This window comes from Denticeps clupeoides, chromosome 6, assembly GCF_900700375.1.
Source record: "Denticeps clupeoides chromosome 6, fDenClu1.1, whole genome shotgun sequence".
NCBI classification, from domain to species: Eukaryota; Metazoa; Chordata; class Actinopteri; order Clupeiformes; family Denticipitidae; genus Denticeps; species Denticeps clupeoides.
In genome coordinates this window covers 3,123,172-3,151,082 of record NC_041712.1, presented here as the reverse complement: position 1 = coordinate 3,151,082, position 27,911 = coordinate 3,123,172, and the positions used below count along the sequence as shown (strand labels likewise).

The window sequence follows — 27,911 nt, the reverse complement described above, 5'->3', positions numbered from 1 at the left end:
AGTTTGCAAGGAGACACGAGATAAACAGGCCGCTTCCTCAGACGAAGGAAAGCTGTAACATTACCGTGCAAAATGAAAAACAGAAATGGCGTAACACTGCAGCTCAGTCAGTGCGAATGGGAGCACGTTTAAAAGAGGGCTTTTCTGGCCCTTTTGCTGTGAAACGGACATTTCTAAAAAAAAAAAAAAACCTGGACGAGCACACTGGCCCTGAGAGAAACGATCCTCGAACTGATCTCACACGTAACAAACATATTACTCAGCGCAGATGACAGCGTTTGGGAAGGAGGACGAGCGAGTTTTCAGCGTTAAAAGCCCCTGGCCAGGCTGTTAGGGGAGAACATAAAGACGGAGACGCATGAAATATACGAAGAAACCTTCGTTTAAAACCACACGCTATAAATCGCGTTCTTGAGTGCTTTTATAGTTTTTTTTTTTCTATTTGCCTTTCCTGCACCGATTATGGTGATCACTGAGAGCCATTGTTTCTTGTGCCAACTCCCTTGGCACTTTTTTTTTTTCGTAAGCCGCTGGCAATTTGGCAACATTCGCGAATATCTCGCTCTGAAAGTGTTTATGATGTTTCCTTCAAGAAACTGTCCGTGGACGCAGCCAAACTGCTGATGTATGCCACACAAATCCCAAGTTTTCTACCACATGAATCATCGCACTGCTTTTCTTTCCAAACCACCTCAGTAACTATATGAATTATCAACACAACTGCCACTGAAATCTTGGCCTGGCTTCTCTGACTTTTCATTTATGTTTTTCTATATATATATATATGTGTGTGTGTGTGTATATTTCCAAATATTCAGTGTGAATTTTCTGGCATGTTCTCCCTCATCCATCATCATTACAGTATAAGTAATGGAGGGAAAACACAGTTTCGCACATTAACACAAATTAAGTGTTTGTTATGTTTGGTTCCCATTTACATGAGCGGGAAAAGTGGCGATTTGTGTGCCACATTTGCGGGCCTTCTGCGTTTTTACAGGTTTGCAGTTATTAGAGCTTCTTTTTTTTTTTTTTGGTGGCACGTAGTAAAGTGCGACACTCGCCGCTGTTCGCTCCTGCTTCTCGTCGCTCAAGTCTTTTAAACTTCATCCGTTGCTGTTTCAGCTACATTCCAAAATCAGCTTTCTCGTTGTTAATCTGCACATCGTATATAAAGGAAATCGGAAATAAAACGGCAGAATGTTTTTAGCATTTTCTTTAAGTTAAGAGAACTCGTCCACTTTTAAGAGACCTTCTCCTCTTTAATCTCATCGTCCCCCCTTTTTCGGCGTGTCTCGTCAGGAGGCGGGGCTCGGTAAACCCCTCGGTCTGCACCGCGCGCACACACACGCTGGGTGTGACCCCGGGGTCACCGCGAAGCGACTTTGAATCCTCGCAGAGCGCGGCTCCTGCATTCCAGCGCCCCTGGCTTGTTGGGCGCGAGCCGGAGGAAGTGTCAGTCATTCGGGACTCCTCGCCCCTTTTCTGTGCCCCTCCCTGGGATTTCACCGAGCGAAGGAGCCGCCGCTGGACTCCTGCGAGCGAGCGAGCCTGTTTTTGTGAAGGTCCAGGAGGGTGGACGGGAACTGGGAGGAGGAGGAGGAGGAGGAGGAGGAGGAGGAGGAGCACAGCTGCACCCTACAGAAGCCGGCTCTCTCCGTCTGACAGCCAGCTCGCCGCTCCTGAGCGGCCTGAAACGGCGGCAGGATCGGGTTTTCCGGAACGGGTCGGGACAGGAAAGGATACTTTTGGAGGTGCTGGTGCTGAGAGGAGCGCGTGAGCGAGAGCTGTGAGTACGTCTCCCTTCTCTCAGATTCACTTTTCTTCTTCTTCTTCTCCTTCTCCTTCTCCTTGGTGTGGTTCTCGTCCCTCCCGGAACAGGGAACCTTATCGCTACGGTGAAAAGAGCGCTTTGTGCTTCTGAATTCCGGCCGCGGCGCAGGGTCACGGCCCCGAGGGGGCTGGAAGTGTGTTTGTACATACCAGCTGTCCAGCGCAGAACTTCCCCGGGTGCATACGGAGAAGTTTTCACCGATCCGGAGCACGTGCTCCTAAACCCGACACTGGCCGCTGGCCACCGGGGACTTTTTCTGGGGACTTTCTCTCCGTAACTGTGAGCTGCCTGTGTTCTCCAGCTCGTACAGACAAGAGCGTGATGAAAAGCGTGGAGCTTTTCATCAGGTGACCTCCTCTTAAACCTTGCCGAATATCCACCGATTTGGTCCGAACGTACCTGCACAATAGCCGAGCGCGGCCCCAGACCCACAATAATGTCCCCTTTGTCAACATGTCCAGCGCCCGCTCCTCCACCCCGAAGAGGCTCTCAGATTCCAGCTGTATTTCCACAATATCCCTGCTAGAGTCTCCACTCGACCGCGTTTACGCCGGGGACACGTGCTCCGAGCGGCCTACGTCTGATGCGAAACTTCCACGTTATTCACCAGCAGCAAGGGCGACAATGGGACGTTATTCCTTTGTGTTCCATTGTGTTGCCGATTCAAAGAACTCATCAAAGTTGGCGAATGATGGAGATAAACCTGTTAGACCGTGGCTTTCTAGAACATTCGGCGAGCTTTCGGAGGTCATGTTCCTTTTGAGGCCCGGTGATGAATCTTCACCTTTTTCTTGCTGGCCCTCAGACAACCTTGTGACTCAGGAATGAGATGTTTGGACAGGCATTATTGCGCTGCTTTCTTTCCCAGATCGGTATTTCTGCACATGGCCGGGGGCGTGGAGAAGAGACCAGGAAAACGGGCCTTTTTCCAGGCCACCAAGCGCCGCGTACGGAGCGTTGTACAACCGAATCTAGTTCTCTATTTCAGGCATGTAGGTCAGCAGAAGCGCGCACCTTCTTAACGAGGTCTGGCCGTGGTCCCTGGCACCCCGGCGGGGGGGACATCACAGCGCCACTCTGTCCCTGCTGCCGGGTCTCGGAAGGAAGTTTCAGAGTTTAGCGTGTCCCTGCGTAGGTGAGATTAGTGATGTGTTTCGTGAAAGACGAGACATCAGCGTAGCAGGTAGCCGTGCCACTCAGGGAGGACGCCGCCTGTCCTGGTGTCTCACAGCCTAGTGAGCCGTGAATCCGCCACGCTGCCGTTTTTGGGGAAGGAGCCGCCTGCGTCCAGGTGCCGTGTGACAGAGACGGGCAGATTTCTTCCTAGAGGCTCCTGGGCGTCCAGGTGTTCTGCTTCCTCTGCTCACTGGGCTGTTCACACGTCAGGATGCATTTCAGGTAAAGGAACTAGGAAGTGGAATTATGGGTAATGGCCTTTTGTGAAGTTTGTGAAGTATCTCACTGAGTTTTGTGTTGACATTATTTCAGTCATTTAGAAATATTGCTGCCTTAATTGATTTAAAGGTATCATTTGTGAAAAAAAAAAAATAAAAATAAATGTTAGTATTGCAGAATAATAAAAACCTCCTTTTATTTAAAAAAACCTCCTTTTATTTTTGTTTAAAATATCTATTAGTTTAAAAACAACCAATGCAACGAGTTTTGCCTTGATCTTCATTTGTATTTAATGTTGTAGGTATGGTACGTTAGGTATAATCTATGGATATAAATAGGTGTAATAAATATGTAATTACCTGTATGTAAGAAGAATTATTCATAGCCTAATTCTAAACTTAACCTTAACTTTGATAAAGAAAAGTGTTTTTTAAAAAGGGATTTTGTATTTGTTAATATCTAATTTATATCATTCTTTTTCTCTCCTTCTATCATTCTATTTCTATCCTTGTCTTTGCAAGGATATTTGGGCCTCACTAGGACAAAAGTGTTAGAACACACACACACACACACACACACACACACACACACACACAGCGAGAGAGAGAGAGACAGGGAGGGGCGAGTTAGTAAATGGGGTGATGTCATGGCGTCCCTCTACCGGGGGACGTTTTGATTGTCCCTCCCTTTTTCTCCAGCTGCAGCACAGTGCTGGACGCACACACTTGCGGCGGGCATCCATCAGCGCTGCCTGACTGCGAGCCAGGCGCCAAGACGCAGAGCTCAAGGTGACGGGCATCGGCTGACGTCACGGCTCGGGTGGAGACACGTTTCAAGTGTGTGTGTGTGTTTGCACCATGTGATGCGTCCCTGTTGTGAAATCACTTCCTGCTCACGCCCTCTTGGTGGGGGGCTTGGAGGAGGGGGTCTCCTTTGACGGGGGGGGTCCGAGCTGAGAAAACAAGTCAAAATAGGCAAAACAACTCTTTAGCATGAGACTATGGTGGCCCTGAGAAGTTCTCTGTGGGTTCTCCTGTTCTCATTGTGTCTCGCAAATTGATGGGACCTGCAGCTCCAGCAGATGATGGGAGTAACTACCCTTCCTGCATTGAAGGGGTGGGGCCAAGTTTGTATCGATGAACATAAACCTCTATGAAGTTATTAACCATCTTTTTCAATGTTTGCGATGAAAGGATGGTTAAAGTCCCCTAGGATCATCAAAGTGTGATTAGAGCCATCTATGTGTCTCCTTGAGTGTTTTACCAAATTAAGGTACCAGCACAGGCTGGGTCCCTCAAATCTGGGGTGTTGTGCAGAAGGGAAATAAACGTCTGGACCCCCATCTTGCTGGTTGCCATGGCAGGAGCAAGTCCGGTATAAAAATGCGAGGATAAGAAGGAGAAGTGCAGATTTTTGGGCTCTGCGTTTTTGAGCAGATAAGCCCCGGCTCTGGGTACCGCACAGGAAGCCGGACAAAAGCGCGATGCCTCGTGGAGAATGGGCAGGGGGCTAAAGGGCTCTTGTGAGACATGTTTAGTGGCAATAAAGGCAGATCTGGGAAGAGGGAACCTAATACGGGGTTGGCTGCCGCTATTGTGCGCATCGAGTCTACAGCTGTCTGGGATGGCGGTGTGTGAAGTAATTAGTTGTCTGGTTTTATATTGACCAGTCTGGTGCTGTGGCCACGGGGACTATTAAGTTTGTGATTGAAAGTGGAAGGATTATGCACCCAAAATAAATGAAATGGGAGCAATGAATAGAGGGAAGGGGGAAATGAGGCCGGACGTCTCCCCCTGTATGTCACTTTGATCAGGAACCCGGTAGACGTTATTGGAAAGATCTGGAGATTTTGTGGGGATGGCTGCATCTTAAGATAAAAAAAATATATATAAATAGTTTTACAAGATCATATCGCAGTCAGGTGTCAGAATCACGGACATTGTTAAGAAACACACAATGATTTAACCTCAGAGTGTATTATTGTCCCCTTTAGTCCCTCACCAGTATGAATTTCATCATTTGCATTAAAATTGTACGTGTCTGTTGACGTGTATGTGTAAATATGGGGTTTTGTGTGGTTCGGAATTTGCTGTGGGACCTTGCCCTCCCGGTGACTGAACCACCTCCTAAAAGTAGCCCTCTCCCTGCGGACGGTCACAAGAGTCAAATGTCGCTTTTTTATCCCCCCAGAGAAATGCCCCCCACCCTAAAAAAGAGAAGCGAGGCATTAATGGTGTGTAATGAAATCTCTCGGAATGAAAAAGTACTCACTTGGATGCGAAACTCGATCCCCGGCCAGATCCTCCTTCGGGGACCCGATTTGTGTCTCTGTTTACTGGCGCTGTGATTGGTTTCACTTACAGCGGAGGAGAGAGACAAACATGTGCGGCGTGCGACGGGGCCCGAGCTTGAGATGTCTGTCACCAGACGCGTGCAACGAACCCTGTGCCCTCGAGGGGGGACCGGGGGCGAGAGAGGGCGGCTGGTCAGTCTCTCCCCCCCCACCCTTCCCCTGCTCTCCAGACCACACTGTAATCAGATACCCGCTAATGGTGGTCGCTGGCCGTCGGCGAGAGAGACCTCCGCGGCGGGCGGGCGTGGGGGGGGGGTCGAAGGAAAACTGCGTACCGCGGGTCTCGAGTTTCACTCGCGCTTCTTCGGCCCGGGCCGGCTGTGTGTTTAAAGTCACATCACACTGATGTCATCTTTCCGTGCTGCACTGGAGGGGTCCGTCAGGACAAAGAGGGGCCATTAGGAGACGTAAATACTGGCATAATGATGCCGTTGTCCTCACCCCACAATTAATATACGTCAAATGTCACCTCACTTGTGTCAGTATTCCTTCTTTTTGATGTCAAAGAATGAGGATTTGGTGAATTAAAACTCTTGCTCCACGTATGTTCTTCATCAGTTCTGTAATATAATCATTGAAATTACAACACTAATTCAGATCAGACTAGTTCTCTGCAACATTCATGTTCATAGTATAAGAACACTTTTTTTTTTTTCATCCAAATTCAGTACATTTCCCTCAATGACACAGTACTGTTTGCAATTTTATAAAATTGTATTCAATTATTTTCTTCCCGTCACTACTGTCTGGTGAGAAAGGCCTTTAGTTCCTTCCTGTGTTTCTCTGCCGTATAACAGTTTTTTCTTACATTATTTGTATCCAGTATCAATGTATCATAAATGAAGCGTCAATATACACCACTATAGTGCGAATGCAGCAGTGATGTATAACCACTGATACGCTAGATGGTCTCGGCATCGTGGTAATTCAGGATGAAATTGTGATCCATAAAAAAAAATGGCAGGGTAACTTCTTCACTTACACGTCATTGTAATTGTATGAAAACCACCACACTGAAACACGGTTCTGTAACGTTCTGTAAAAACCTATTCTGTCTTTGTCCTACATGAGTACACATTCACATACTTGATATAGAATATTCTATTGTTTTATTTCTAAATATTTTATCCTTTTGTTTTATTGTAAATACTGTGTACTAGTGTGTGAAATAAATTGTTTGTGATATTGTGTTATGGTGATGATATTGATACCGCTTGGTGCTATAATGGGCCGTGTTGCTAGGAGGTGCTGTCATGGAGGTCCGGGGTGGGGGTCTCTGTCCCTCTGTCTGTCCCTCTGTCTCTGCACCTGCTCCGCCCTGGAAGGATTAAGGACAGGTCAGTTCCTTCCAGCCGTTTTATTCACGTTCGGTTCACCAAGCGCTGCTCTGATGGGGCTCAGAGGAAACGACGTGACGAGTTTCTCTGTGTCCCCTGCTGTAGTGTGTGTGTGTGTGTGTGTGTGTGTTTTGTTTGCTCTGCTGACAGTGGGATTGACCTGTGTCTGTGCGTGTGTGCCAGCTTGTACGTGCATATGGAAGAGACAATGGTGTGTGTTGTTTCATTTGAAAAAGCTTGGCTTCCACACACATACACACACACACACACACACAGTGCATGGCTTTGCTGGTGACGGGATCTTTCACTTTCAAGCGGCCATTTTATTAAGTATCCATATGGAAATGAGGGCCAGAGGAGGAGCAGATTCTCACATAAACTTGATCTGTCCGTGAATGGAGGGCTGTGCTGCGCCTGACCCCAGTGCTGCCTGAAGACACAAGTCCTGATGAGAAATGAAAAGCCAGCGCATTCCTGTACCACCACACACACACACACACACACACACACTTCAACCTGCCATGAGCATCACAGCCTTACAGCCTCTCGCCTCGTCCAGTTCTTTCCTTTATTTCGTTTTTCTCAGCTTTTTTTATTCTGTTCCCTTTGCATGATGTAGAAGATATGAAATAATGTTTTCTGGGACGTGTTGCGTGTTGTTTAAAAATCTGGGTTCTGCTTTATTTTTTCATCATCAAACTTCACATCAGTGTGTGTGTTGCAGTAATAACATAATAATTATATATATATATATATATATAAATTCTGTTTTTTTTTCAGCTTGAAAACCGCACATAAATCCTAATGATCGGAATGAGAATGAACAGAATGTGTGGCGTGCTTCTGTGTGTTAAAAGTGAAACGAGGACGGCCCGGTGGGTTGTTTCTGCATTAGCCCCATTTAAAAAACAATGGCGGGGGTCTGGTTAACACCGGCGCGTTCGCGGGGTCGAGTGTCTTTGTGAGGGAACAGCCCCACTGTTAGGACGAGCATCTTCCTCTGTTCCGCAGCATCCCGGCACGTGACGGCCAGAGGATTTACTCTCTTACACATAATTAAGCGCTCATTGTGCGGCGGGGACAGAAATGGCCCTTTGTTCCAGGCCGCGCAGAAGAGGCTGGTGGCGAGGATGTTTACGGGGCTTCATCTGCCTTCTGAATTCGTCTCTTTTTGAAGTGTTTTTGGCGGTTTCTGGCTCGTTGTTAATTAGCTGGGGCTCGGGGTACGGCCTGACCCCGTCTGTGTTTCGGAGGGGGGCCTGCCGACGGCTGCGTGAATGTGAACGTGACCTGGAGGAGGGAGTGTGTGTCGGTTTGTGTCGTGCTGCATGGCGGGGAGCTGCCGGGGACGGTTTGGCACGGGTGCGGGGCGTTCCGTCAGGAGGATCGGGGCTCTGGCGGTGACCTCAGACTCGCTGCCGTCTCAGGTTTCCTTTTAATTCGCTCGGGCCCGGCCTCATTTGATTAAAACACATATGTGATGGGTGATCTGTGGAGGCTGTGAAAGCTCAGATTTTTCTTGCTTTGTTTGCTGTTTAATAATATTTGTCATATCACAGAGACCTTTTTTATAAAACCGTAGTAAATAGTATTAATACCACTGTTCCTACATTTCCACACGTCCTTTGCTGTATATTAATAATTACCATACTTTTGTTGTTTTTGGCCCCTAATTATTTTCACTGCTCTTTTCTATCTAATTTCTATTCTGTTTTAATATGGAATAAAAATTATATATATTCATCAACAGTCGATCAGCATGAATTGGATGGATGTTATTTATGTGTGCGACTTGGTCAAGTTTAGAGTGTGTGTGTTTGTGGGTAAACCAGTTGTGAACGGCGGACCCATTCATGTGCCGAGCCGTGGCCGACACCACTGTGTTTGTCCAGTGTGTGTGAGTTTGGCAGGAAGGGCTTAAGTGCTGAGCCTCCACGCTCCCTGACTGCATTTCGCCCTTTTGTTCCCACCCAGGTGCCACTCTGCGTGTGGTACTTCTCATCCCACCACCATTCTTCTCATGCCCCGCACTCTCGCCCCCCTTCCTCCTTCATCCCCACGCATTCACTGGGGGAAAAAAGGACGGTTTTCTGCCATCCTTCACAGGAAAGCACTTTCAGATCTTTTCAGAGCTGCACATTATTCTTCCAGTCTGGTTCTGACACTGTTCGAGTTTTTTGTTCGGAGCATTCTAATGAGCTCCCCTTCCCTCAGAGCTAGTACGGAATCATTCCTCATACTGGGAGAACAGTTTGAATTTGAAATGAACTGAATTGATTTGGTTTATTTGAAATGTTTTATATTAACTAAGCTTTATTATTATTATTATTATTATTATTAGTTATAATTACTTAAATTAAATTAAATATATTTATTTTATTACTTTGTTATTGTGTTTATTTTAAAATGTAATAATTTTTAATACAAATATTTTTAAATGGTTCATCTGTTAAATATTACTTAAATACATTAATAATAATATATACATTTAAATGATTTGTTCAAATAATAATTTCTTCCTATTATAATATTTATTTTGTTTAGATTAATATTATTAATAATATTATGATATGTATAATTTAGATCATTTTTAGGAACTTCTCTCGATATTCTGTGTCCTCTGGGTTGCATTTCCTTCTGTGATCAGCGGTGGTCTGAATCGAATTTAGTAAAGCTGGAGCCGGACCCAGGAACAATGACATTGTCTTTTCACTTCACTGGTTCTTTTCCTGCCAGTGCCTTTGAATTTGCTCACTTTCTGTTTGCTTGTGTGACCTTTCCCCTCTGCCCTCTAGGAATCCCCGTAGTAACGTGTCAGCCCAGGCTGAGGATGCGACATTTGGTCAAAATGTCTTCATATGATCTTCTATTTTCTAGTCTCGTTTATGTCCTCTTCAAATTGATTTCCTTTTATTGAAAGCTTTGGTGCTTCAGAGATTAATTGAAGTAATTAAGATGCATAATTAAAATGATAAATATATTCACAATATAGAAGAATAAAATAGCCATTCAGATGGACAGAATGATATTTTACATTTTAACACACCAGAATTCAATTTATTTTCGAAAAATAAATGAATTATACATTTTTAGGAATAACAAAAGAAATAAAATAAAATTTTAAAAGAATGAAAAATTAATAACATTTATGCACCTTTCATTCAATTTAAATTTTTGCATGTGTGTGTGTGAGACCTGTCTGAACCTCATTGTCATTGGCACATTGCACCTCATAGCAGCACTGAAATCGGAACATCGATCCCTTCTCACTTCCCCAACGCGGCCACCCTGCAATGTTCTCCAGAGGTTCTCCATGCGCGCGGCATCTGAAGCAGTTCCTTCACAGATCCCCAGTAATGCACTTAAAATCATATAAAACATAATCCGTATGAATTCATTCCAATTATGAATTATGATCCTGAACAAAGTCAAGTTATTTCTATAAAAAATGTAAAAAGTAACTTAGCTCAGAAATTAGAGAACCCTCAAAAATATTTCAGAAGACAAAGTAATAAAACTAGAACAGCAGCATTAAGAGAGATGAGTTAATTCTGTGAAGATTTCATGTCGTAATTGCCATACTCACTAGGAGAAATAAGTACAGTTCGGCAGTGGTTCGGTTTAGTTATTGGTTCAGCATGTTGTCCCGTTCGCATATTTAGTCAAATTCAATCACGTAAAAGCCCTTTTTGAGAAGAAAGGTTGAAGAAGAGAGGGAGGTGAGAGGGGGCCGCTCAGCCCTCCACGCAGGTCTGAGCAGGGGAAAAAAATGCTTGCTAAGCTATCTGTTTCACGCACGCACCGACAGAAGGCTCGATATTCATTCGATCGATGAATGAAAAGGCACAATGGCGAAATCGGACGGGGCTCCTTTCTCCGAGCGCCCCCCCGGCAGGCTGATGGCTGGCGTGGCAGGAGGAGAGCAGGGGTTACATCAAGGCTGCTCCGTGGACCGTGCAGACCAGTCTAGACCGCTGACCTGCTCAATGGCTCCCTTTTGAAGAGCAAGTTCGGTCGCGGCGGAGAAGAATCGAGGCGGACCCTCTTTACAATGGGGAGCAGCCCGCGGCCGCTGGGAGGTAAGGAGGGCATCTGCTTCCATGGTTACGGGGCCGAGCATGGAGACCCCGCTATTGAGGAGCTGCTGTTCTCATGCTCCCAATAAGGCAATGTCACGCATTTTAAGCGGAGGCAGTCCGGGATCATCTCCACATCAGCGGACAGGGCTCTTAGAGGGACTGGAATAGAACGATAGCACATGGCAGTTGGGATGAAGGACGGGAAAAGGAGGGGGGGTGCGCAGAGGAAGAGGGGGTCACATGATCACATTCAAACCAAATTCTTATTTCAGAGTGCATTTTTTTTTTTTTTTTTTTGGTCTTGCTCTTTCAGAGTAGCCGTTGCCAGGTTTACCGCTGAATTGAATTTTTCTGCGGGTGCTGTGGCGACCCACGCCGGTCGGAAACTTTTGAATCGCTGGACGCCTGCGCTCACCAGATCGTTTCTCGTGGGGGAAACATGCTTCATAGCCTCACGTGAATGAAGCGGGATGATTACGGCTCCAGTAAAGACAGAGCTGTGAATGCTGGTTCTGCTCGGGGTCCTGCAGGGGTGGGGGAGCGTCGGAACGTTGGATTTGGTCATGCAGCTGACGCTTGGCCTCCCCGAATGAAAACAGGGTGGACAGATGGCTGCCTTCTAGGAAGGGCTCAGGGCAGCGGATTTGCTCCGGGATCGTGGGAAAGTCTTAGGCTGACTTCACCTGCTCACAGATCTGCGCCGGGATTAATAGAAATGGAAAAGAGAACTGGAAGGCGCTGTACAAAGGAGACTCCACACTGGGGATCCTTTTTTTCTCCTCACAGTAGAAAGCGAGAAATCTCAGGACTGGGCGATAGATGCGGAATTTTGGGTTGTGTGTTTAAAGACTACATTTGTCTTGTCTTTCTTATGATTAGACGTTCGGGTTTGATCTTTTGATTTAAAGACAGAGACAAATGGAATCTTTTGCTGTGGCGTGAAGGAACCCAGGCTGTAATAACCATATGAATAGCCGAGCTATGCTATTGCATCTATAGAAAGAAATCACAATAACATATAACGTTCTATATATATTTATTATTATTATTATTATTATAAAAATGTATATATTATTACATTATGTGACTTGCTTTTATTTAATTATGCAAGTTAGCTTTGTGTGTGTGTGTTTGTGTTAATAATAATAAAAATTATTCCTCTGCCTGTTTGCAATCAGAAATGGTGCGCTGTTATCAGTCAAGTTTCATTGCAGCACTACTCCTGCCTGATTAAATGGACTTTAATTTATTATTTAGGAAATTAAACTTCCTGCTACTGAATCACCTTTGAAAAAGCAGAATAAAGGAAAAAAAAGTACAGGTGCGCTGAAATTACCCAGAGTTCATGCAGTCAGAGTTGGAGATGGGGGTGATTAAATCGGCTCCGTTTTATATTTTCTGATGATAATGAGGCCTGAGATGCTGCTCCTTTCTCAGAATTTGACCAGGTCATCACAGTGAGCAGAAAGATTACTCCGTTAAAAAAGGTTTTATTATAAAAACGAAAACACTAAATCATGTAATGAGGACTTCGTGATGCATTCCTACAGGGAAATATTTTTTTCAGTCCATTATGCTCATTAAAATTTCCTACAGAAATTATTTGGCATTATGATTTATATTACAAACTTTAAAACCAACCAGGTCTCATATAAATGCATTGTTTTAATTAAAGGATCAAGCTGATTAAATAACCCAAATGTTCTTCTAATGCAATGGAACAATTGAGGAACAGCAACTTCCTTTCATCTTAAAAAGTGATCTTTCCGTCATCTTGGAAAGCTTTTCCCCTCTCCCTGCCTCGCTCGGCGAGGAGGATGCTGGCGTGGGCTCAGGAATTTGTGCCAGAAAGGATTTAAGGTGAGGACAGAGAGGACTTTGTTAGCGGAGCCACGAGAGGGAAGCGTCTTTGTGCTCCTCGTCCAAGTCCCTCATGTCTCGTGAAGCCTGCACAAAGCAGTCGCCATGGAAAGGGCATTAGCCCGATGGCAGCTGACGAGTGCCACTGCTCCGAGTCAAGTGCACTCCATCCAGGCTGACAGATCAAACGACGCTGTTCGGGGAACGCGGCAGCTACGCCCTAATGAAACCGTGCTTGACTTATGGCAGGAATGCTTGAGCAGCGCCATTAATTAATCCACCGCTCGTCCAGATGTAATTCTGCAACCGTCGGAGGGAAATCTGTTGGTTTTGGGGGTCACCGCGATTCTTCCAGAGATGCTAAGTTGCTGGTCGCGTTGGCAAAGTTTGGGCTCACCGAGCATTTGGCGACGGCGGACGAGTCTGGAGAAGGCACTAATTGGGTTACCGGGCCTCATTAGCACCATGCGCACCCTGTCGCATGGATGTATAAATACACCGGGAGCCATTTTGTGGCACGACTTTGCAGACCTGTTTGCATCCTGGGCTATTTTTAACCGGGTAATTTGGCATTGGGGCGCGGAGCGCGGCGTCGTTCATCACGGTGGCCGGCGCAGCGGTAATTACATCTGCTCTTTGTTTACTCTCCTCAGAGCACCGCGCCTCTCCCTGTGCTGCGCCGTCCCATATCAGCCATGAAAGTCACACTCAGACTGATCCACCGCAGCCGTCCCGCTGCCAAGGTTGCCAGATGGAGTTTCTTCTCCAGAGTGTGGAGAGTCTCGGAGACTCTAAATTGGGGACATGTGACTTTTGGCAGTCGTTTGTTAGGAAGTGTTCATGTCTGCATGAGTTGGCTTGTCAGAGCCGTGATGTCTCCAGCTGCACCGTTCCAGGAGATGTTGGGGTACCATCACTGCCGATGTTATTGCTTGACGCCATATCTAAGTGAACACCCAAACCCTGGGGAACAAATAGGGGAGGATCAGTGGCAAAGGCATGTAACCCCTTTAAGATCTTTGTTCCAAACAAAATGGCCCCCCAGGGTATGTGACACTCGTCTCAATGGCCTCTTATGTGGGATTTAACAGGTTAACGCCAGACAAAAGAGCCTGAGAAGATGTATCACAGCGGGGAGCCCCAGTGGAAACGCTGGGCTGCCAGAATCTCAACTCTGTCAGTTCCTGTTTGCTTTGCTTCTAACCGTGGGTTTTCGAGGTGGCTGCATGCACTCTGGTGAGCGAACACGAAGCCCTAACTTTCCTTACAGGCCTGGCAAGTCCCTTAATTCCACTCCACCAGTTAGACCACCACTCGCCACTTCATTTACTTCCTCTGTACACCCAACAGCCAGAATATTAACACCACTGACCGCTGAAGTCAATTACATTAATTATCTGGTTACAGTGGAAATATGTTTGAGCAGAAATGTACCTCCATCCTAAATAACTTTTCTGTTATTCCTATACTATTTTTCCTTTGGTGGCAGTGAGTATCTGTGGGATATGCTGGAGAAAACACTGGTATAGTCAATGCCTAGGCGGGTCTGAGCTGTGTTGGCATCACAAGGGGCACATAAACAACTTCAGATTGGTGGTTTTAATGTTGTGGCTGATCAGTGTAAAAAAATTTTTTTATTTTTTTTTATTTTATGAATGGTCCAACCTGCAGACCTCGATGGTGGCGGGGGAACCCCAAAATGATACAGCTGCGTTAAGATCAGCATATACGTCTATTGACATGCTGCATTTCTAGAGAGTAATTCACATCTCCCCTGTCTTTTTTTTTTTTAGATTGGTTTGCTCAGTGCCTTCTTAATTCTAGTTGATTGCTTTGCAACAACGTAATTACAGTGTTAAATATGTATTTTTTTTCCAAAGGCTTAAACTAATTTGAGTAATTTCAGTGTTCTCACTTCTATTGTTCGGCAATTGCTTTGATAATAAGAGGTTGTTCTGGGGATTATCTTTGGGAAAGTACTTGGACCAGGCATGATGACAGAACGTGTCATAATGAACGTGTTCGTTCTGCCTGCCAAGCGAGGACGCTTTCAAGACGATTTGCAGCAGCAGAGCATTTCCCAGGCTGCAGTGTCTTCATGCTGAAAATTGTCGACTATATGCTGCCTGCTATTTCCGTTGTTGCTTCAAATTTTTTTTTTTGTGGGTATGAGAGGTTTATGTTAAAATTTCAGAATTCACTGCTCACTGAACCATTTACATATAACCATGTAACTTATTACTGTAATGTGATTGAGTGCAATGATTATGAGTAATTGCAGACTCTTGTATGGCAGTCGTTAGGATTGTATTATGGACTTGTTGCTAAGACTCTGTCATAAGGAGATGACTTTCACTATTTCTAAAATGTTGCTTTTAATAATTGGGGCTAAATAGTAATTGTCCCTGCTTTGTCTGCTTTTGCACCCTGTGCTCAATTTCGGTGGAGATTATTCACAGTCCGGTCAGCTACTGTTCATGAGCTCGATGTAAAATGAACATTCTGGTACAGCTGCTTGTCAGATCTTTTGACATGCTTCACACACTTTAATCATTAGTTGTGACCTGGAGAATATATGTGAATGTTCCTAACAGGATATATTATATTGGACATTCACTGAAATGTGAATAAAGTCAGCATGTGATTGCATGTGTGAAATTCCATTTGTGTCTGTTAACTATATGCACAGTTCCTTCATTTCAGTTTCTCATTTAGTTTTAAGCTTATAGAACTGCTTAGAAAGATGGACCCATGTTCTGCTGTATGTGTTACTGTACTTTTAGTACTTTTGTATTCCACAAAAAATATAATTTTTTATACGGATTTTTTTTGTACCATTTTCCTCATTGTATTTGCCTTCATTGAATGAAAGATATTTAATATTAAAATGAATGACATTGACAAGAGGATATTCGTAATATTATAAAAACTTAAAATCTTGAACAATATCCAGACTGAAATTATTTTCCGAATTTCAACCTTTTTTGCATTATAAAGATTATGAATATTCTTTTGTCAGGAATGCTCAGTTGAATTTTGTAAGTGACTTATTTGAGAAACGTGTATCAAACGTCAATAATCACATTCACTTATTCAGTTATATTCAGTTATTTAAAGCTCCAATGTGTTTTGATGATATTTCTCTATTGATTTATTACATCCTGATGCTCGGCACATTCTGATAAACTATGCCGGTAACTTTGCTGCCGACTCTCCCCTTCCTCTTGCCCTTGTAAGCAGCCGGGATCTTCTCCTTCGCCCCTCCCACGGCAGCCAGCCACAGCCAATGAGACGCGTCTACCAGGTGTCAGCATTTAGTCTGCCACTCGCCTACGGGCTGATTGGCAGACGGGTCGGTTCTCCTGGCTTGTTGCCTGGCAGACCTCGGTTCTCGAGCAAACCTCAAATGTAGCCGCACATGCCCTGGCCTTGCACTCCGCCCAATTTACATTATCACCACAATCACCAGACGCACACACAGGCGGGTGAAAAAACAAATGGTGATTATCGCACAGAGGGGGGGCTGCATTAATATGAAGGACTGGCTGACAGTTCCGTCCAGCTCTCAATGAGGATGGTGGTCAATTCATTTGATATATGTTGTCTATTTTATTCATTTTGATAAATCAGAACATTTACAATTTACATTTACAGCGTCTTATCCAGAGCGACTTACATAAGCGCTTTAAAAAATCCATTGTTTGGTTCACTAGAACCTGATCTGTATATACCATTTGCCTTTTTTAAAATAGAAAGTGTGTGTGTGTGTGTGTGTTTGTGTGTGTGTATATATATGATATTTTATATCATTTAACTCCAAGTGTTTTCTAAACAGGAAGGTTTTTAGCTTGTGCTTGAAGATCTTTAATGATAATGATAATGATAATCGGCTGTTTGGACATCTAGTTCAAAGTTCCTTCCACCACCAAGGAACCAAGACAGGGAGAGGACAGTCTTGATTAGTGAAATAAAGTTCATTAGAACAGCATGCTCTGCGTTATCCCCCCTGCTGTCTAACCTTTCGGACATTTTTAGTTGTTTAATATTGCATAAGGGAACATTACATTGTAGTGAGGAACCATCTATAGCTGGCATGGAGACAGAAATAACAGCCTTTTCTCCGATGTAGAGCAGATCTTATCTTCCCCTGTTGCGCATGCTTGTGGTGAAGATTAACAAGGCATGTAAAAAGAACGTTTGACATTTCACTTCAGCAGTGAATGATATTCTTCGGGGAAGTAGGGAAGGCTGGGAAGTGCGTTTATTTCTGCTGAGCGGCATTAGCATATAGAGGAACACTTTGCAAAGCACAGCTCCTCGCCTGCTTTTTGGGAAGGGTTTTATTTTCTCTTTTTTTTTTTTTTAGCTTGCTCGACACCCCTCAGTGTTGGCTACTTTGGTTCTGTCCCTTGCAAAGGCTGTTTCGGGAGGATGTCTGTCTCATTTTCCACCCCTGTCTCGTTTTGAAATGGTTCGTTCTGTCCTGAGGGAAGCCTTTTTTGTTGGTCTCGCTCTGAACTTTGGCCTGAACCTCCTGCTTCCCGGATATGAAATTGTCCTTCTTTGAAGTGGCAGCAGAAACTGCGGCAGATTTGATTTTGTGAGGAAAGGTGCAGATGAGGCTGCGGGTTGTTACCTTGGGACAGGCCTGTTCTGTCAGACACCATTACACACAGCAGACTGAAGAATCCAGAAGATGAACAGGTATTCATGTCCTAACTGGGCTCTGAATGAGAGCATCTGGGAGACAGGGAGTCTGGAGGTGTGGCTGGGTGGTATGTCTACCTCACATAATATACATGAACTATTATGTGATCATGTATCGGTTAATTTTTGTATCACGTTTATGCAAAATAGTAATTACTATGTAATAACTCTGTAATAGCTTGTTTACAGTATGTAGCACTACATATAATAATATTATTTAAATTCTATATCTGTTTTCTAAAGAGTCACGTGGTAGACTTGGCTTCACAAAGTTGTAATCTTTACCATTTCAGTAACCACTTTATGTTTTATTATTTATGTTTGCCTGCCGCACTAGGCTCTGTTGGCTGATGTTAGCATATTTTCATTTGAGTTCTTTTGGCCCCGCAGTCCCCCTTTTTTCTCTCAGTTTACTAGTAATTACCCATATTCTCACAAATCCTGTCACACCAAATCCAGCCCAGCAAAAGCTGGCGTGCACGTCCTCGCACACTCGCTGAGCCAGCGAGCATTTCCTTTCGCACCATTACTAGCCAATGGTGCCAGGAAAACGTGTTGAATGCCCAGCTACAGGACTACAGAGGATCCGGGGTTTTTTTGGACTAATTAAGCATAGAGCTGATGAACATGCCAGGTCTCATGGTTACATTATAAATGAAGAGTACCTATATAGTTCATGTAATAAAACCAGCCACTGCATTCGCGTTGTATTCGTGTGGCCAAATCAGGACAATTTATTACATTTCATTATTGTTCATTTATTACTGGGACATTTCACATACTTCATGCACTTTTAGAGTGATCATACATAAAGATGATTTTTAATATGATTTTTATATGTATGTAAAATAGAATGGAAGTCAGTGTTGTATACATGCAAAATTGATGGCCAGAAAATGATGAAGTTTGGAAAAGGAAGTTAATTGTTGCCCAGTTTTATGGATTCTCACGTTTTATCCTGAGGGCTGTGTTTAGTGGCTTTTAGGCAAGTGTGAACAGACACCCTGAGGGAGAACCACAGAATGGCATGTAACTCAATCAACATATCAGATAGTCTAACAGATTCCATAAAGCCTGTCGTTGTCCAGCATTCCTTCACGGAATGTCCACCTGAAACGATTACTCCCAGCGGGAATGAAAGGTGTGAATCAGAATAATGTTTATTCAGACTCCGCCCATCAGCCCTTGTGGTAAAAAAAAAAAAAAAAAAAAACCCGTACGGGTTTGTGTGTGAGAGTGGAAGCTCATTCGAAGGGCCGCGGTGGCGGAGATGAGTTACCGCTGATCCGAGTGACAGATACCGTGTCACCCTACCTGTAGAAGGTTATAGCGTGTGTCTTGGGCAGCACTGCTCTGTAATGGAGGACTGTTTGTTTTTGATGGTCGATATTTGCCCCACACCGCCCCTTTGCGACGAAACACGGTGTGGAAATGTGCCTGGAGTCCAACTCCGTGTCCAGCTCCACTGGGAGCTTTTCTATTCATCAGCACATTAGCTGTTACAACTCCCCATTTCTTGATGATGGGCAGCGTGCCATTGGGGTTGCCATGGCTCCCAAAACCCCTTTTTTAGGCACCCTCCCTAGTGGAAGGTGGCGAATTTTTCTGGGTAGGCTGGGCTGAGGACTGGATTTAGACAAAAGATGTCTCACAGTGTCAGCTGAACACTTTATTGGAATGCTGTCCCTCTTTCAGGCGGGAACCCACGTGACGTACAGCTAAGGTCCTGTTATGGTGCCAGGAGGGAGAAGAGGGAAACTTGGAAAGCAGTTCCTTTTTCTCTCCCTATCTCTGTCTCTCTCTCTCTCTCTCTCTCTCGCGCTTCCCCCTTTTCATTCCTGGGTCTGCTGAGAAAATGGCGGCTCGCGCGGCAGAGTTTACCTGGGATCACCAAGGATCTTTCTGTTCTCTCATTCCTTTTTTTACATTTTTTGTATCCTGTTGGTATAAATTCCATGGTCCCCTTTCCCGGGGAATGGTAGGAAGTCAGAAGGTTTATCCCTCTCTGTAAAAATGGAGTCATTAAATCTGGGAGTTGTAGTTTACCGTGTTGCTTCATTTTGTTCTTGTCTGGTATTTTTCAGCTCTGTGAGGACTGCGGTGCTTCAAAAATAAAAAAAAAATCCAGGTTTTGGAAACCAAACTTTGTTATTTAATATGAATCATTTTTCCATGAAACAATTTTACTGGAAATTGCGTGTGCTTGACTTCATCTTTACCTTTTAGTTTGGTTTCATGTGCTTTCTTTTGTCAGATTCGGTTACCTTGTGGGAAGGGACTGACTGGGTTCTGTCTTTTTGTGTTTCTCGTTGACAGGACTGTACAGAAGATGCTTCATTCTGTGGACGCCTGTAAGTGTCTCAGCTCTGTGTTCTTGCCGTGTAATTTTATGTCTGTCTCTGTATGAAATGGTCACCATTCATGCTGTGCAGTTTCGTTACTGGGATATTAGCGTTAATATTAGCATATTATTCGTAGTATTGTGCTAGGCAAAACCACTATTTTTTCCACTGTAAAATGCAAGCAATTTTGTTACGTTTATCAAATATTGATTTACGTAGAATGTTTTTGCAAAATGTCCTTATTTTCATAAAACAATGACAATGTGCTCTGAGCAGCAATACAATATCGTTGTCCATCTATAGACTTTTGCTAGGTCATCCAACCTAGGTCATCTAGGAAATTTCTGAAATCTCGTGAAATTGTTGCCACAGTTGTAGATAGCCCCTTCCTGCACAGTTGCTGTTGGAAATGATGGAAAAAGAACTTGTAATCAGTATGTATGTAACTGCTTAGATTTTAGCAGTATGTGGATTATATTTCACTACTTCCTGTATGTATTTAAAGGACCACTTGCCATAAACCCGTAGATCCGATCTTGTGGCGGTTATGACAGCACAAGCTCGATTCTGTGGGTCTCTGTCTCTGTGGTGATGCCAGCAGCCTTTAAAATTATTTTAGGTGATATGACTTATATTAGCACTGTTAATTGGATTACTTTTAATTATAACGACTGACGTGCTATGTGGTTGAGTGGAACAAAGACCAATATTCCTAAAAACCTAAGCGCCTGTAGTAGATTTTGGATGAAACAGTTTATGCCCAGTGGGGTGTATTTCAAACCAAAAAGAATGAACCATATGAAAGGAGGACATGAAGAAACCCAGAAGCCGTGTGCGTCCAGGTTGAGGTAGTAGGTTGTATGGTTTAGAATTACACCCTAGGAGTTAACTGTACAACCTTCTAGCTTTCCTTGGAGTACACTCATGTCATCTGTCAAGCCCTTTTCTCCTACACAAACACGTCCACGCCTTGTGTATTTTACATGATGAAATGGCCTTTTCTACAGTAATTCACTTATATGTTATTAAACACTTTTCAAGGGTGCTGTTGACCGAATAATGTATTTCATCCCTGAGAGTAAACAGATCGTTTCAGAAGGCTGGAGAGTAAATGGTGCTGGCAGAAGCCTGCCGGTGGAAATGGATTCATAGATTAAGAGGTGACAGTGGTGAATTAGTTATGTTCTGCTCTTAACATGCACCTTTAAGCTTGCCTGCAGATGTCGAGCGTTGGTGTGTGTTTTGTGAATTGCATTCCTTTGATGTTGGACCTGTTTATTAGATCAGTGCGTCCTTTCACCGTTTATTCATGTGCAGGAATAATGGAGCGAATTAGCACAGCGTAGTGTACTGTCTGCTGATCCAGTCACCCGGGAATGGGAATATAAACAACATGTTATTCATTCATTAAAAAGAATGTGCTTTTTAAACATGACATTACTATAATTTAATATATAGTTTTTTTTACATCTAAGTTTTATATATATATATATATATAAGTTTATAAGTTATATATAACTTTATGAATATATGAGGTTTAGGGTTAATGGAGGATATAGACAAAATGTGACTACAGACATGACTGTTTGAGAATATCATTTTGTCAATATCGAGAATATTTAAAACATACATCAACAGTAATCAGGTCAGAGCTGTGTATGAGCCTTGCCGTGTACGGTAACAGTGGTAAATGAGAATGCTTGATTAATACTCAGAATGTATTAGAGCTTCCAAACATGAAAAGCGCCTCCAACAGGTGTGGTGTATTCCTGAGTGATAAATGGCATGAATGGGAATTTTGAACTGGTTTTTGACAGCTTGCTCTCTAATTAGCCTGTTCCTTGACATTATGAAATCAGGTTATTCACGCCGTGGTTGTTTTAGCTGCATCAGTGGTTTACACCTAAATGCTGACATGGTTGACAACGACGCCATAAGTTTCGCAAGGTGCTACATTTTTCATTGTCCCTTCTGGCTTCTGTGAGGAATAACAGAGTAAGTCTTCATTGCTTTTGGCGCTGCTCTCTGATCTCTCATTTACACATTCTTGTGAATAGAATGATCTACAGAGAATTTTTACAGTTTGTGTGTCCTGCACATAGTGTTGTTTTCGGCAACGAGATTTATGATGAAAAATCTTGACGTGAACGAAACAAGACGAGATGCAACATTTGCAGTTCATGTGATGATAACTATAATGAAATATATCCTGTAATATTGTTGAATAAAAATGAGACTAACTCTGCTTTACTAAATAAAAACTAGGCTAAAATGTCTCTTCATTTTCATTGACAAAAACAAGACGTGACGTTATTTCTTCTCGTTTAATTGCGTTTTTTATGTAGTATTTCTGTTCCTTTTGTCTCCCATTTTGTGACACAAATGACGTCACTTCCTCAATTGCCATTCATGCATTAATTAGATTTCAGGATACTTCTGATGGGTGAGCAGATGACTAGGAGAAAATGATGAAGTGATCTTTAGACACACTTTACAATGAAGTGGAAAGGTAAACAGAATGTGTAGTCGAAAAATGTGGAACAAATCAGAGCGTCTTCCATGTCTGGAATGGTGTAGAGTATTCTTGAGTCAATAAGGTATCAATAATATAACAATAATATAACCTTGTTTTAATTATGAATTTGGCTAAAAGAAAATGAAAAATTGCATTTCTAAAAAAAAAGAGACTAAAATACAATTTTCATTTACTACAATTTGACTAAAGTGTCATTGGATTTCATTGACCTAAACTAGACTAAAATGGCCATGGATAATTCTGACTAAAATATGACTAAAATTCTCAGGCTAGTAGTCGACTGAAACTTGACTAGACTAAAATGAGCCTGGATGTGACTAATAATAATACTATAATAACTAATAAAAAAGACTAGACTAAAATTATGACAGGCTGCCAAAAATGACTATACCTGCACGTCGGCTGCTGTGTGTGATATATCCATTGTGACTGTTCTCAGACCTGTACTCCCAATCCTGCGGAAATCTCTAAGAACAGGCAGATCTCAGCTGACCGAGGACTTTGGGTTTGTTTGGCACAGTGCAAAGCAAGTCTGGGTACCCATAAATGGCAGAAATGCCTCACCATCATAAAGTGCCACTCAGTACCTACGTAAAATAATGTTCGTAGGTGGAGGGAGCCCTGCAGCAGTGGCGTACTGACAGCTGGCGTTGTTTGCACGTGGGTCTGTGATGGCCAGCCCAGTTTTAGCTGTAGAGTCTTTGTTCCCTTTGGATAGCAGCCGTGTTGAGGTTTTGGCTCTTAATGGGCCGCAGGGCCATGGATCCTGCCGGTTCTCTCACGTAGCTGCCATCGTTCATTTCCTGCCTGGGTGCATTACAGTACGTCAGACGAGCTCATGGATGCATTTCATCACCCACCAGCCTCTCATCAACAGGACTGGGAGGGGCTGAAGGGAGTGAACGGCTATCAATTAAGGGCAACCAAACACTGAGGGTTATTAATGGGGATTCAATAGTTGAACATAAGAGCTCTGTCCATTGATTCTCAATTGTCATCCTTGCCTTCCTGTACTTTCAACAGGTTGATAATGTGATTAGACATTAGACTCTTTGATTTCCTTCCTCCAATTGGACAGGAATGGTATTTTTCATTAAGAGACACAGACCTTCAATACAACCAATGGAATTTGTCAAGAGTTCAATCAAAATTTCACTATTTCACTATTTGTGTGTCAGAAGTAGCGAGTGAACCGTCAACTTCTGAAGAGTGGAGGAGGCCTTGGCAAACAAAACATCCACAGAAGAGAAGGTTGTCTGAGACTTTAAAAGGAGAGCGCAAGGTTTATTTTAAAAAGCCTGCTTCTCGTCAATCACCTATGAACCCAAATGTTTCCTCCAGATGTAGTGGAGTGAACAGTGTTGAAAATCCTGCCGCTTCAGCACAATTCCATCCAGCTGGCAAGGCACTGGAGCTGCAAGTCATTGGTTACAGCTGTGCTCCAATTTATGTGATGGTTGAACAAATAAATTACCGGATTAGATGGGGGAGAAAGACACGCGCCCCACACTGGACAGGCCTGGGCCGGCTTGTGCTGCATTTCGCCTGTTGGGATCACAATTCAGCCTTAAAAAGCGATCAATGCTATCATATACATGTTTTTTTCTTCAGAGTCATATATCATATGTGTTGTATACATTAAGAATATATTTAATCCCACAGTATGCCATGGTTCAGTTTTGGACTGTATAGGATAAATGTTTGTTTTATTCTAGTAGTTATTCTAGTCAATACTCTCAGCCTGACCTTCTATCTAAAATAATATTTTTTCGGGCTTATGTCACCATTAAAACAGTAGATTTATGGAAATATTAAATTTGGTTTATGATCAAGAAACACGTAAAATAAAATCACAGTCATAACTGGACAAACCTAATATAAGGTTGTTTTATTATAACAATTAATACTCATATACACATCTAATCACCAAATGTGCCAGATGAGCCTTGGTTTCCTTTCTGTACCAAACTTTACAAACAAACCACTAATCATGAGATTAATTTTTAATCTGGTTGAAAAAAAATTATATGCACATTGCACATTTATCAATGTTTTTTTTTTTTTGTAATATTAGACATCAAACTCGAATCATTATTTTAGGAACAGATTCTGTACTTCTGATTTGTCAGTCTTTGACGCTGCATCTCTCCTTTGGTGGGTTTTTGGTGAGCATCTCTGCTGGCTTCAGATCAGAACATTTACTTGTGTTTGTGTTTTGGACGATTGAGCTCCACCTCACAGATGACTTTCTCCCCGCTATGCTGCTGAAGTAGTGTCTAGCAAAATATCCTCAATCCATCACACAATCACCACCATGTTTACCTTTGCAGAAAAATGTGCATTCCTGTAGGAATGGATTTAGTGGTGAATTACATACAACAATTCCAGCAACAATCAAGTCTGTCGGCCTACAATCTGCTGCAACTAACTTTCCTTTTCTCATCTGGCTGATCTGAGCAACCATGGGAACTATTCACTGTGACAAATATGCCGTGAGTGTAAATATGAATATTTTTAAATCAAAATGATTGTAGAAGTGCTGTCGGGAGCAGCTGCACAGAAATGTAATTGGACTACCCTAGCACTGCTAACCAGACTAGTTTTATACTAAATAACTAACCATAATATATACATAGACAGAGGCTTCATTGATCTGTCTGGAGTCAGCCCTGTCCTTGCTGCATAAAGCACTTTCTCCCATCGATATGGCTTTGCCCTTTGACCCAGGGGAGAAATCAATGGCATTGATTGGTAGGAGCCGGGGCAAGGGCAGGGTCTGCAGACTGGGCCATCGGCTGGACTGACAAGACATGATGGTCATTAATGGTTCTCACTCACCAGGTGCTGCGTGGTTGGCTGCAGTGGACCGGTGGGGCCTTCTGTCCAGTCAATGGAATCATGCATGGCTGCTATGTTTGGAGAATGTACCTGTCTGGTGCTTGATTAGCGTAGAAAACACAATGGAGTTTCCCAATCGGTGCTAATGCAAATATGCAGTGATGAATGCCATTATGGCCCTTTTCCCAAAACAACAACAAATGTGTTTGTGCCGAGTCTCTGTAATTGATACTGTCATTCCTGATGAAACCTGTTTTGTATGATGACTGTATCAAGCTGACGAAATGTTCTGTTTTTTTTATATGATATGAATAATACATAAAGTGCTTCAGTCAGTGTGACTAAAGGCTTCTGTTGTGTTTGACAGCCTTTGACTCTGAAAGACCATACACAGGACACAATGGATAGAATGGTTTTTATTACACCCCAGCTTCAATAATAAAATCTGTTGCCGTGACATTACCACATGTTGTGGTATTATATTACATATCTTAATCTCTCGGCAGTTGTGGTCACATTTTCAGTCTTTCCTCCGCAGATTTGCATAGGACTAGAGGGTGAACAATCAACAGTGGTGGCCTAGAGTAAGACTACTTTAGTGGAAATTAACCACATTTATGACAACAGCTTGTCCAGAAGACATTACTTTTTGCAGCGGACGATGAATTTGCACCAACACTATATTAACTGAGATTTCGTTGGTTGTTTAAAATTCAAATTGTCTAACCTCAAATGAGGGCTTCCATATCCAGCTCCAGAATGCTTTCCTTCCAACCGCAATTTAATTACGAGGTATGCGGCAAGTTCACAGCAAGTTCAGATGAATACATTTCACTGGGGGCTCCTGTCATACATGAAAAGACAGTATTAATTCCTGGAAATCACCACCTTTGTGGCTTGGTCACAGCATTTGTAAATATTGTATAGTACACTGTGTAAGGTTAGTCAATGTGCTCAGTAGGGGTGGCACAGTGCGTTCAATTCAACTATTGGGAAATATAGTAGCTCAGTTAGAACTTTTGGCAAATGGAAAGCCCAAAAAGCCAAGTTGGTTTGAATCACGTGGTGAAACAGGCCCATGACTCCTATTCAACTCGCTCATGGCCGTTTTCATTGCAATATCTAGACTAGAGAATATACACAGCTTGCGATGCTGTGGCTCGACCACAAGCATGCAACTCACCTTCCAAAAGCCACAAATGTCCAAGAGTTAAGCCGGTTCAGAGTCGTTGGACATGGAGGGGTGATCTTGAATGTTGTGAGGGGCTGGAGAGCGACCTTGTTGTTATATTTTACATTTACGGCATTTACCAGACGCCCTTATGCATAGTGACTTACAATCAGCAGTTACAGGGACAGTTCCCCTGGAGACACTCAAGTGTCTTTCTCAGGGACACAATGGTAGTAAGTGAGGTTTGAACCTGTAACTTTGCGGCCGTGTGGTTCATAGGCGAGTGTGTTACCCACCAGGCTACAGATGTTCAGATGCCTTCAGTCAAAGCAGGTACACTTGGACCTGTCACAAATCATATAAAACCTGGCAAGTCGTCTGGTGTTTGGGATCATTTGTTCTCACCGTGAATATATTAAATATGCAATACAGCAGAAATTCTACCGAGGCGAACATGTTCTGAGAGCTGTTGAGCGTGCTTGCGTGTGTGTGTGTGTGTGTGTGTGTGTCTGTGTGGAGGACTGGGGGACTGTTTATTGTCTGGCCGTGTGCAGCCCTCTGCTGACTGGCTGCTGTGTCTGGGGGAGCATGGCTGCCGGCCACCGCGCTAATAGAGTTGATTGATCACCGTCACTCGTTTAAGGTCCCCTGCCGATTTCTCCTTCTGTGCCGGTCCACCCCCACACCGTCTCACCGTCCCGTACACTTGAACCTATGTGCTGCGGACTGCTATCGACCAAACTCGCGCCTTTTTACCGGGGTTTGCTGCTCAGTTGTGTGTCCGCTCTGCTCGGCGACACCGGGGAACGCGGAACTGCACGTTTTCTCCCCGCCCGGGCGCCAGCGCGAGGAGAGCAGCCAGATCTGCATTGCAGGGGGAGGTGATGGTGTACGCCGGCTGCTTGTATTAAGCGCATAATCAATGATCGCCTCCGGCCCCGCCCCCCCACCCACGATTTCTCCGCCACGGCCAGGTCACGACACTCGTACGCCACGAGGTCGCAGGCTGCGAGATTAAACCGGGGTCATCCAGGGCAAACCCCCCCCATCGCCACCCTCCTCACATGTGTCTGGTCCGGTGAGAGACGCCATTTGACAGTTAGAATGTCTGTGAATGGAAACGGTTCGGAGGAAGCTCGCATCTCTCCACCGTCTCCACCGTTATTTTGTCTCGGCAGGGACGCAGCTTTGTTTTGTCTGTGTGGACCAGACAACTTGGTCTAATTACGGAATCCGCGGCAGGGCCACTTCCATCCAGTCCAGGCGCGTTTCTTTCACAATATTGTGACAGGCGGAGTGTGGAGTGGGAGTGGGTGTGGGTGTCTGCTGCTGAAGGAGGAGGACGGCATTGATCAGTACAGCGGGACGAGGGGGGGGAGCAGGAGGACGAGGGCGGGCTGTCGCTGCAGAATCCGCCGCTTTTCTCGCTGGCGGTGTGGCGCGTGGCAGGCAGGTACGTCCC

General features: G+C 43.9%; 1 long non-coding RNA gene across 1 annotated transcript in view; it reads left to right on the top strand.

The window, feature by feature from the left end:
• Positions 1–1,602: 1,602 nt before the first annotated feature.
• The window catches only part of LOC114793091 (uncharacterized), a 31,055-nt gene continuing 4,746 nt past the window's right edge, over positions 1,603–27,911 (top strand). Inside the window, exons 1-2 of the long non-coding RNA XR_003750195.1 lie at positions 1,603–1,786; positions 19,879–19,913. This is a non-coding gene — a long non-coding RNA (uncharacterized LOC114793091). The remainder of the gene's footprint in view (positions 1,787–19,878; positions 19,914–27,911) is intronic.